The following is a 10,353-nucleotide window of genomic DNA, read 5'->3' as shown; positions in this document are numbered from 1 at the left end:
TACATTTCAAAACCAAGCCCAGGAATTAGAGGGCTGGCCTGAAACTCCAACTGCTACTCTTAATCTCTGACGTAAAGCTCTCATCCCATACTCATAACGAAAGCATCATTTGTTTTACAGCAAACTTCATAATAATAAATGGCATTCATCTGAAATGAAAAAAAACAGGAAAATAGAATCTAATGAAGATTTTTAAATGTGATAAAAATTATTTATTGCTAATAGACATGTTTGCAAACTAGTAGAATATGCCAGGCATGGTGGTGGATGCTTATAACCCAGCCCTTGGGAGACTGAGGCAGGAGTTCAAGGTCATGCTGGGCTTCATGAGATTCCCCCTCTCTTTCTTTATGGCTGTATCTGTATATATAATGAAAGTAGTAAGATAGTTATTATTTATGAAGTCTCTGGGATGGAGGACCCTGTCTATAACACCACTGGGCGCTCATTTTCTCTGTGTGTAAATAACTCACCACATAGATGTGCAAAGTTTGAAAATAGCATGCTGGTGGCATTTACATTGGTGAGAGCGCTTCCACAGTCATCTCCCCATGGCACTTTCAGAACAATCCTACAGTGCAGAGCACAGCCTTCTAGGGATAGCTGGCAGCCAGCTACATGCCATAGAGCCCAAGATTTGGGTAGACTCCTTCAGAGCTGGAGGTCAAGAATCTGTGGACTGGGAGGCAGCACAAGTTAGGATGAAGAAGACAGCTATCACCAGGCTTCCTGACAGAATCAGCCTGAGGGTGATCAGCGGTGGTGAAGAAGTAAGGGGCATGGACTTGTTTTTCAGCATCCAACACCAGAGGTGGCCACTGTGAAGAAGGCATGCCACTGAGAGGTGCCCCTTGGGAACCCCACACAAAGCTGGCTACATTGATCTGGTTTCTCTCGGTGAGGGACACATCAAAGGACAAGGCTTTATCCAAAGCTGAGGAGTTGGGTGGCCTCTTGCCCATAAGCATGTAGGAAGATCACCAGGGTTTTCTATAAGGCAGTGGTTCTCAACCTTCCTAATGCTGCGACCCTTGAATACAGTTCCTCATGTTGTGCTGACCCCCCCAACACACATGAAATTATTTTCATTGCTACTTCACAGTTGTAATTTTGCTACTGTTACGAATTATAATATAAATATATGATGTGCAGGTTATCCGATATGTAATATCCAAAGGGGTTGAGACTCTCAGGTTGAAAACCATTGAGGAAATGTTTTAAGGCCAGATTGGAGGAGGAAAGTTTACATTTTGTGCAAGATTGGTGCAGGAGAGATGAAATGAGCAGTGAAGCCCGGAGCCTAGCTGGGACCACACTCAGGGTGCAAAGATCACAGCATTCCAAGGCAGTGTTTCCTAGCAGCTGCTTTGGTCTGTAATATCCACTAAGCTCCTGTTAGAGGTGGGGAAATGTCCATCTCATTTTCTTGAACAACGTCACATGACCAGTGGAGGTGAATGGAAACTTGGATCTTACCATTGACTCCAAGTCCAGGCCAGCATCTTTCCAGCTCCCACCTCCAGCGTATTTCCAATTGGTTCTAAGGCTGGTGTAAAGACTAGTGCAGTGGTTCTCAACCTCTGGGTCACGACCCCTTTGCAAGTAGAGTAACTCTTTCACAGGCGTCACCTATCAGATATTTACATTATGAATCATGACAGCAGCAAAATCAGAAACTGATTTTATGGCTGGGGGGGGGGGAGGCACTGGGAAGGTTGAGAACCTCTGCCCTAGTGGCTGTCCATAAAGAGTTAAACAGCACATGGGAGACTGCAGCCTCTGCAGTGACCTGATTTGCTGTCTGCTGGCATCTGTGAACCTGAAGGCTAACTGTTCCCTAGAGGGACACAGAACTTTCCCTAAGTGATGAAAGTGTGTGTCTGTGCTGTTTCCTGCAGTTTATCTCCTTAACCATTTGTGTGAACAGAATGTAAACATCTCCCCCACCGTAGTTCCACACATGTGTCACAGATCGGTGCTGGAGGAGCCCGCTAGCTGGTCAGTAAGTAGCACCTCTGCCAGGAGGGGAGGGTTGCTCAGAAGGTTGCTCCATTTCTGTCACTGTAATAAGCCAGATCCACAAGTGGACGATGAGTCCCAAGTCTTCTGATTGAATCTAGGGTGGTGTTTCAAAACAAAAGGAACATACAGCAAATATAATCATAAAAGATAATTAAATCAGCATTAACTGGCAATTTACATTATCCTGGCAAAGCCTTACAATTCCACAAGTATTCAAGAGCTACAGTGAATGTCAGGCTTGCTTACCTCGACCTGTACCCACTACTTATTCTCCAGAGGATCCACTTTAACACTTTTAGATATTTCTCCTAATATTTATATTAATATCTAGCTATATTTGCTTGTGTTTAAAATCTTCTCTTTTTTTCCTCTTGCTTTGTTTTAAACAGGGTATCACTGTATATTTCAGGTGGTCTTAAACTCAAAATCTTCTTGTCTCCTAGGTGCCAGAATAGTAGGCGTGTGTCACGGGGCCAGCTACTCAGATCCGGCTGATTTTTTTTTTTTTTTTTCCCGAAGTAGGCATTATCTATTATTTCTGCTGTGGAAAGTGAAGACTGAGCAGTCTTACAGCTCGGCCTCCAACACACTTAGCACTTTCTTGCTACAACAACCCCTCCCCCCCCCCCCCCCCCCAGTATAGTTCTTGGTGAGATTTGTGACTGACATTGTTATGGCTACTAATTGTTCACAGCAGAAATGTACTAAGGGCCAGAAAAAAAACGGCTTAGTGGTTAAGAGCACTTGCTGTTTTTCCAGAGGCCCCGGGGTTGGATTCTCAGCACACACAGGACACCTTACAACCTCCTAGAACTCCAGCTCCAAGGGGTCCAAAGCCTTTTCTGACCTCTGTGGTTGCGCACATAAACGCTCTGTGGAATACACACATAAACACACACAACTGCACATAAATAAAATCGTTTTACAAGGCCTTAGAGGTAAGTGTTTTAGTTTTTTATTTGTGCTATGGCTCACTCTTGTCTCCTCAATTTAACTCTTCTCAAAAAGACAAACACATATGTAAATCTACGCTTTCCCTCTCCCTCCTCCCACTCCTTGGGGCTTGCGGTTCTCCTTATAGAGGTGGCATCCCAGGGTTCTCTCTGTTCTTTTAGATTCCTGCCTCACACTCCTGGCTCCTCCTTCCTTTGGTGAAGCACCGCCTCCAGTGGTCTCCGGGGAGACAGCACAAGAGAACCTTGAGGGACACTCTCACATTTGGATATGGCCTTAGCTGACCTTCCCACTAGAGAGAGAGCACATGGCTATGTGGGTGGATATTCAATTTGAAGCTGTCAAACGCCCTCAGAACTAAACCATCTTTCTTCCGTTCAGTATTCTAGCACCTAGTAGTGTCAGTTAGAAGTCTATGGACTCTCACTTAAGTTCCTCTTTTATCCAATTGTTAAGTTTTACAACGGGATGTGTTAGGGTCAGCTTCTCAAAGGCGAAACTTTAAACCTGGGTGGTTTCTTTCTTCCTTTCTTCCTTTCTTTCAAGACTATATTCTTAGAAATTTTAAGCCAGTTATGGTGGTTCACAACAATAATTCCAGAAGTAGGAAACTGAGGCTGGAGGTTTGCAACAAGTTCCAGGCCAGCCTGAGACTCTTGTCTCAAAAAAGAAAGCAAAAGGGGAAAAAAAAATGTCTTATTTACTTTTCTCTTAACGGGCATTTTATCTACATAATTGTCTTTTGGGTTAATTTATAAAAGTATCTTCAATTTGTCTTCTGGTCTCTATTGGGTTTTTGTTTTGTGATACTTAAAAATAAATAGTGCTGGCACTTTTCTGAACCCTAGCTCTGCAGTGTGCTGGCCTTGCTGCGGCTGTGGCCCCTCAGGTGTACCTCCAGGTTGGTTCCTATCTATTCCCTTTATTTTCTGTTACTAAGATTGTAATACTAAACCTGCCTTTGAGCTGGAGATTTGTGATTCATTCTTCCTTCCTTTTCTTTCTCCCCCTTTCCCTCCTCTACCCCCACCCCCTTTTTTGTTTGTTTCTTTGTTCTGGGGACTGAACTCTGGATTTCTTGATTGCTAGGTGGGGGTGGGGTGGGGTGTGTAGGGGGGACCACTGAGCTGCAACCTCAGCCCCTATGATTCTTAATGGGATTTTTTTTTTCCCCAGCAGAGTTTTGCTCTGTTGCCCAGGTAGGCCTGCTGGACTTGAGTAATTCTTTTTCCTTAAATAACTGGGACTTGAAGCACCATACCCTCGTCAGTCAATTCTCTACTGTCATTCATCAGCAAGGACTGGAGATCCAATTGTGTGACCAGGAGGGATTTACTGTCTAGTAGGCCTCACTCAAAGCTTTGAGAAATGGCCAGTTTTTGTTTTGTTTTGTTGTTTTGTTTTGTTTTTTTTCTGGGAAAGCTCAGAATATCAGATGGGGTGTCGTTCCCCTTGGTTCAGTTTCTCCACAGTTTTCCAGTCTGCTGTACAGTTCTGAACACTAGCGTTCTGATAGTTTGGGAAGGAAAAAGACCGCATCTCACCTGAAGGCAGTGTTTCTCTCTAGCAATGAAAGAATTTTATAGTTGGGACTCACCACAACATGAGGACTCAGCATTGGGAAGGTTGAGAACCGCTGCCTCAAAGGATAATAATTTTCACTTAGTCCCTAATTTTTCTTTTGTTTGTTCTCTTCTTTATCTTTTCTTGCCTTGCTTGCTTTCTTCCTGTTAAAGGTTAGTGGTAACCATCTTCCTTTTGGTGGTTAGAGGCAGGATCCTGCTATGGAGCCTAGGTTGTTCTTGGAGACTTCCTACCCTGGGCTTCTGAGAGCTGGGGTTCCAGGCATGAGCCACCACACCCAGCAAGACTTTTCTCTCAGACCCTTGTGCTCTTCTATGGATGAAGCCTAATGATGAGCCAGCTACTGAATTCACTGATGTCCAGTGATAACAGTCAAACAAGCCCTTCACTGGTCCATGAGTCATTAGGGTGTGCTGAGCTCTTGAACATAAGACTTCTGCTCTTGTGGGGCGGAGGGACAGCTAGCTGTGTGTTCTCACTGCTTGTACCGACTGGGTCAGTTCCTCTCTCCTCATCCATCCCTCCTGCGGATTCCTACTAGCTTGACCTTTGAGCCTCCCTGGGGCTCACTTGAGAACACTGGCCTCTGACCACAGAGGTCCCTCCCGCTGCTGTCATTGTCCTCGGCTCAGCCACTTTATGACTTCCAAAGTTTGGTTGGTATCTCCCTTCCAGTACCGTCTTTTCTCCTCTCTCACCAACACGTTATTGACTTTTTGTTCTTCCCCCCACCCCTTTTTTTTGAGACTGAGACTCCTATGTAACCAAGGTGAACCTCAAACTTGCAACCCCCAGTTTCCATCTCTCAAGTCTTTACCTTTATGAAAAATCATTTACCGTGATCTCTGCAATATGTCCAGTTGTGGTTTTCTGTGATGGTCTCCATTGCGGTAAAGAGAAGAATCTTTGATTAGGGGTGAGAGCTACACAGATCTGTGGGTATAAGGATAGCTGTTGACCTAAATACCTATAAGTATCATCCCTCATCTGCTGTCTGCTTGAAATAGAAGAAACCAAGTCTAAGAATTCTTGGCTTGCTCTGCACCATCTCCACCGACTCAGACCTGTGAAAGGGAGGGATGCGCACCACCACCCCCGTAGACTGCAGATGAGGTAAAGCGTGTTCTGTGGCTGCGATGAGCTAAAGCAGTTATGCGAAGTGAAACTTCAAGCTGGTATTTGTTCCATCTCTACCACCGTGAGTTCCAGGAAGGCCCAAGGTTCCCACCCTCCAGGCTTTAGCTGGCCCATGGCGAGTTTTATTCCAAAACATTTCATGCTATAGGTCACTTCCTATTTGTTTTTTTTTGTTTTTTTTAAATTACATTACTATTCTTCAGCACACTAGTTGAAGGGAAATTGGGAAACTGAGGAGAAACCAAGAAGGTAAGAACTACCTCAGTCCCAGAGGTAGCCAGTGTAACATGCCAGCGTGTACCCTTCTGGGCTCTGCTGTGTGGTTGTATGGGTGGCACAGGATCTTCAAGGTAACTGTCTGCCTGTTTTGTTTTGGGTTGGGTTTTTTTTTTTTTTTTTTTTTTTTTGCCTCCCTAACATCTTGGAGATACTTCTCCACATGATCGCAGTTCTTCATAAATTCCTTTGAAGGCTGTACATATGGCTAGACATCCATCTGGCCACTCTCTCATTGCTGGGTTTTTGGTATTTGTTTCCAAATTTTGCTGTTAAAAAATAGCACGATATGAAGTTTTAAAATGTAAATTCTGGCCTACATCTTTAGTCCCCATTACCGCCACGGATACAACCTAAAGGCCATGAAAACATTGTCTTTTGGTAGACATCATCCAGCATTTCCAGAAAGCATTCTTAATACATGCTTTGTGCTGCTGAGAACTGAACCCAGATCTCACACACACTGAACACTCTGCCCCTGAGCTCCAGGCCCTCTGTTTTCAGTAGCAATGAACCAGAACATACTTCTGGTTACAGTTTCAATAGCTTCATAGGTGTCCTAATTTTTTTTTTAAATTAAAAGAATGCCTTTATGTGACTTCTAAAATAAAGGCTATTGAAAATCCAGCATAAACTGCACCAGTCCCTGGGCTACAGTGATGGCTTAGTGGCTAAGAGCAGTTGCTGCTCTTGTAGAAGACCCAGGTTCAGCTCACAACTCTCTGTAACTACAACTACAGGGGACCTAATGTCTGCTTCTAGCCTCTGTGGGCATCTTCCTGCACAGGGTACATATACACACATCCAAGGTAATACTCATACACATAAAATACAAAAAAAAAAAAAATCTTTTTTTTGTTTTTGAGACAAGGTTTCTTTGTGTAGCCTTGGCTGTTCTGTAACTTGCTCTGTAGACCAGGCTGGCTTTGAATTCACAAAGAACCACTTGCCTCTGCCTGGGATTAAAGGTGAACACTGCCACTCAATGGCTCTTTAAAAAAGAAAAGAAAGAGAGAGAGAAAGAGAAAGAAAGAGAGAAAGAGAAAGAAAGAAAAGAAAAGGCATCAGTCCCCTGACCCACTCTACTCTAATCCTGGCCTATTTCTTTGTTTGTTTTTTTTTTGTTTGTTTGTTTGTAGACAGAATCTATCTACATAGCCCTGGCTATCTAAAAACTCACTATGTAGACCAGGCTGACCACCAACTCATAGAAAGACACCTATCTCTACCTCCTGAATGCTGGGATTAAAGGGGTGTGCCATCACACCCAGCTGGCCCTGACTTTTTAAACTGTTGTTTCAGTTACTCATATCTAACTGTGTCTATTCTTCTGTTTAAATTTATCTTAATTAAAACAATGTACAATGGTATCTATGTGTGAAAATGTCACAATAAAACCCGTTATTTTATATGCTAATTGAAAACAATTTTAAAAAGCTGAAAAGTAATTTAGAACATTGTCATTCTGCTAGACATTCATTCAACAGAGCCCTCACCTTGCTGGAGATTCCCATGCAAAGTTCTTTGTAGACATGATTCAAGATGAACTAAGAACTAACCTATCCTCTAAGAATACTTCCCAGTCACTCTCAGCTGTTGTATTCCTTAATGTCTCTCTGTCCTTGGAGGCTGAGGTTTCTGCTCACAAGACTACTGCAGAGCCTGCCTGCTGCTACCCAGTCTATATTTTATGATGGGGCACATTGGCTTCCACCAGCCTGTCCCACTAAACACATCCCTGCAATAATATCACGTTGAAAGTCCTCACCCCCAGACAGTTCACATTTCAGTGGCTCTTAGCTAGGATGAATTTACCCCTCAGGAAACACTTGGTAATATTTCTAGGTAGGCTTTGTAAAAAGCCATAACTGAGAAGAGAGGTTATTGCATCTAGCTGGCAGAGTTCAAAGATACTATTAATTGTCCTGTAATGCACAGGGCAGCCCTCCCATACCAATACACAGGTAATCTTCCACAGAGATACACAGGGAAGCCCCCCACCCACCATGGCAATGCACAGGGAAGACCCCCCCATGGCAATGCACAGGGCAGCCCCCCAGCCCCAGCCATTAACCATCATGGTAGCAGCCTGTCAGGAAATAGAGATCAACATATATTTAAATTAATATTTTCTTATTGCTATTGGTGTATCAGTTACTTTTCTGCTGCTGTGATAAAAAAAAAACCATGATCAAAAATAAATTATGGAAGAAAGAGGTTTTTTTGGCTTATCATTCCAGAGGGGAGAGAGTCCATTTGGCAGCGAAGCACAGCAGCAAGCAGCATGGGCCAAATCAGGAAGCAGAAAGAGCAAACCAGATGTAGGGCCAAGTGAGGTACTCTCAAATCACCCTTCCCTCCAGCAAGGCTGCACCTCCTAAAGCTCCCCAAACAGTGCCACCAACTGGGGGCCACGTGTTCAAATGCCTGAGCCTATAGGAGACATTTCTTATTCAGACCACCGCATCTGAAGATTGTTCCTTCACCTACGAAATGGATTTGGTACTTAGGAGGACCACTGAGACTTTGATGTTGGTTCAGGAAAATAATTCCCTTCGCTGTAGCTCTCTCAAGGTAAAAATATACCTATGAATAAATCTTACCAAAGATGTGAAAGGCCTCTGTAACGTACTTACAAAACACCGAGTTAAAGAGACTGGAGAAGACAATTGAATGTAGAGAGACATTCTATATTCACAGACTGGCAGAATTAATATTATAGAAGTGGCCAAATTTCCTGAAAGCCATCTACAGATTGGATGCAATCTCTATCAAAATTCCAATGACATTCTTCACAGAACTAAAAAGGAGCAATCTAAGATTCATATGGCAGCTCAGGGGACTTGAAGAGCACACATTATTATTTACAATATATCTCTTAAGAGACACAATTTCTTTTCGGTGCTAGAGGTGTTGAACCTAGGGCTTTGTGTATGCCAGCCAAGGAAAGTACAGTTATTTTGAACAAAATTAGCAATGCTAGAATTTCTAATTTTTTAATGTGAGCTTTCTTATTTTTTGGTTTGTTTGACTGATTTTTCAGTATCATTTGTCACATCAAAGAACCAGTTCTTCTTTCATTGATTCTTTGTAATATTTTTTGAATTTCCTTTTTCATAAATTTCTGTCCTGATCTTTATTTTTTTTCCAGATACTGATTTGGGCTTTGATTTGTCTTATTTTTCTAAGATGCACCACTAAGTTATTTATATGGATTTCTCTGGCTTTTTTCTCTCTTTTTAAAAAATGTTTATTTATTTATTTTATGTATTTGAGTACACTGTTGTTATCTTCAGACACACCAGAAAAGGGCATCAGATCCCATTCAAAATGGTTATGAGCCACTATGTGGTTGCTGGAAATTGAACTAGGGACCTCTGGAAGAGCAGTCAGTGCTCTTAACTGCTGAGCCATCTTTCCACCCTCACCCCCATTCCTTTATTTTATTGGTTTTTCAGAGATAATGTTTCCTTGTGAAACAGCCTTGTCTGTCCTGGAAGTAGCTCTGTAGACCAGGCTGGTCTTGAACTCGCAGAGATCCACCTGACCCTGCCTCCCAAGTGCTGGGATTAAAGGCATGACTCTACCATCAGCCTAGCAGTTAGATGTTTTGATGTAGGCTTTTGCAGCCAAATGTTCCCTCTTAGATCATTGCCTCATAGATTCCCAGTTTGCCTTGCTATTGACTTCTAGTTTCTTTCTGATCAGATGGAATACAGGAAATCACTTCAATTTCCTGCATTGTAAGCCTATTTGCTTGCTTCATACCCTGCAATTCTGAGAAGCATCCCATAAGAATACTATGCAGTGTTAGAGTGGAATATTCTAGAGATGTCTGTTGTCTCCATTTCACCTAGAAGGACACTTAACTCTGGTTTTTGTTGTTGTTGTTACTGGTTTGTTTCTCTGAATGACTTGTCTATCAGTGAGAGTGAGTGTCTTAGTTTGGGTTGAATTGCTGTGAAGAGACATCAAGGCAACTCTTATAAAGGAAAACATTTAATTGGGGCTGGCTTACAGTTTCAGAGGTTCAGTCCATTATTATCATGGCAGGAAGCATGGCAGTAGCCAAGCAGACATGGTGCTGGAGGAGCTGAGAGTTCTATATCTTGAAGTTCTATATCTTAAGGCAGCTAGAGACTCTCTTACACAAGCAACCAGGTAGAGGCTTCTGTTCCACATTGGGTGGAGCCTGAACATAGGAGCCTCAAAGCTCACCTCCACAGTGACACACTTCTTCCAGCAAGGCCACACCTCCTCCAGCAAGGCCACACCTCCTCCAGCTAGGCCACACCTCCTCATAGTGCCACTCACTGCGCCAAGCATATTCAAACCACCACAGTGAGATACTGAAGTCATCCACTTAATACTTGTTCCCAG

Source organism: Arvicanthis niloticus, chromosome 4 (genome assembly GCF_011762505.2).
Source record: "Arvicanthis niloticus isolate mArvNil1 chromosome 4, mArvNil1.pat.X, whole genome shotgun sequence".
NCBI classification, from domain to species: domain Eukaryota; kingdom Metazoa; phylum Chordata; class Mammalia; order Rodentia; family Muridae; genus Arvicanthis; species Arvicanthis niloticus.
Note: the sequence above shows the minus strand (reverse complement) of the source record.